Consider the following 2,062-nt stretch of genomic DNA (forward strand, 5'->3'; position numbering starts at 1 on the left):
TATGCTAGTTTTCAGAGCCCGACTAGGTGTTTGGATCAATTTTTAAGGCTAGTCAACGGACCTCCTAACACAAATTTGACAATCTGCAGAAAGTGATAAAATGAGTTTTAATTATTGATTCAATGATTGAACTTGATTCTAATTAGTTCAAGATGTTCAAAAAATCAACATGATAGTTCAGTTGTATGAAAATGAATTTTTTTTAGTTAGATCCACTTTGGGGGCCCAACTAATTACATTAGACTAAATAGAAAGGTGGGGATTAAGAGTATTTTAACAAAGGGAGATTATGTCCATGCAAATGTTATACATTCTGTTGTGATGGAGAATGACAGAGATGGTGTTTTTGTCTAGTCTGAGAGGCATGATGGAAATAAATAGGGGAAGATAATAGGATTTCATGATCAGAGTGATACCTTTGTGAGGATAAACCCCATGGTTCAACAGGGGCTTTGCTTAAATTCCATGACTCTTTAATGGAGGACAATCCAAAAGAGATTTTTGTGATGCAATATGATATTTGCTACAGTTTTCCTCTGGGAGAAATGCAAGTGCCACATCGTACATATGGCGGTATTGGAACAATTATTGTCAAAAAGGTTTCAAATGAAGCTATAGGGGAGTTTGGTTAATTAGTCACAGACATAGAGACCAAGGAATTACTACATTTTGCAAAAAAGCCAGAAACTCATGTCAGTGATTACATCAACTATGAAGTTTATATTTTCACTCTGGATATATTTCTTACAATGCAAAATCTGACACCTGCTAAACAACAAGGATATTTCTGACGTTTATCCAGCTTTGAATCTCTGGAATTTTCATCACAGTCAGTTCAAAAGGAGTTTATCAGATTGGATGAAGCTCTTTTTAGTCCATTGGTGGGAAAGAAGAAGATATACACATATGAGACTCTGGATTTTTAGGAGCAAATAAAGACTCCCAGGATGTCATTGAAGTGCTCTTCACTGTACCTAAAACAATATCGCATGAACACAACTAAAATTTTGTCTAATGGTGATGCCTCTATAACTGACAATATTGTTGGTGATGTTTATGTTCATCCTTCCTCAAAGATTCATCCAACCGCTAAGATAGGACCAAATGTCTCAATCTCTGCAAGTGCTAGAATTGGTCCTGGAGTTAGGTTGAGCAAGTGTGTCATTCTTGATGATGTTGAAGTTTAGGACACCCACACTTAGAGAGCCCATGTGAACTAGATTGTAGACAAGGAAAAAGAACACACAACTCATAAACTCCATGCATTGAAGAGGGAGCGACATAAAAAAAGTAGATCATGCCGGCATAGAAGAAGACCCCAACGTGACTCCAAACACCATCTTCCAACAAAGAAGTCGCCAACCATAAAAGAATTATGTGCCAATGAGTAGAAAGCCATCCATGTTTTAGTAAGGGTGGACCAGCATTGAAAGGAACCCTAGTAAAAAACAAAGAAGTCCATTCCAGTTGAAGCAACGCCATATTGAAAAGAAACACCCACATCTGCAAGAAAATTTGCACGTTAAAGGGAGTCCACATAATTAAAAAAGAGTACACCTACACAAAAGCAAAGAGACGTATAGCTAGTGTGAGTATATGGTAAAGGAGAGCTTGCAATCATGAAGAAATTGATGCAAAAGGTAATATAAGGGCCATCCACAATAGAAAATGACAAAAGAGTGGAAGAAAGTAGGTTGCATAGAGAAGAGATGTGGGAAAACATGGAGGAGTTTATTCCCACATTTCTTGTGGATGAGAAATATTACCTCTTTAAGTACTAATTTACGCAAAATGTAAAGTGTCTTGTGACAAGCGCCTTTTTGAGGGCAAAGTTGCTCACGCGCGGGGCCCATGTAGTCGACTTGGAGGTGTGACATCAGCGTGATGCCAATCAAAATTTTAAACAAAGATGCAAAAATGTTGATGTGGTGAGGTAGGCTCAGATTGCGACAAGTGTCCAAGTTCGGCAATGCCCGCTTGCTCGCATTTCCAAGATGCACAATAGATAAATATTGCAGGAAAGCGGGCTATCACCAAGTGGCAGTAGGCTCGGGTCAGGAGA

At 38.4% G+C, this 2,062-nt stretch overlaps 1 pseudogene; it reads left to right on the forward strand.

Annotated features, from left to right (window-relative positions):
- Positions 1-461: 461 nt before the first annotated feature.
- Positions 462-1,187, forward strand: LOC149553969 (putative mannose-1-phosphate guanyltransferase; annotated as a pseudogene).
- Positions 1,188-2,062: the final 875 nt, after the last annotated feature.

The sequence above is a fragment of the Cupressus sempervirens genome, chromosome 6 (genome assembly GCF_028749045.1).
Source record: "Cupressus sempervirens isolate cs-2001-9-10 chromosome 6, ASM2874904v1, whole genome shotgun sequence".
Classification (NCBI taxonomy): Eukaryota; Viridiplantae; Streptophyta; class Pinopsida; order Cupressales; family Cupressaceae; genus Cupressus; species Cupressus sempervirens.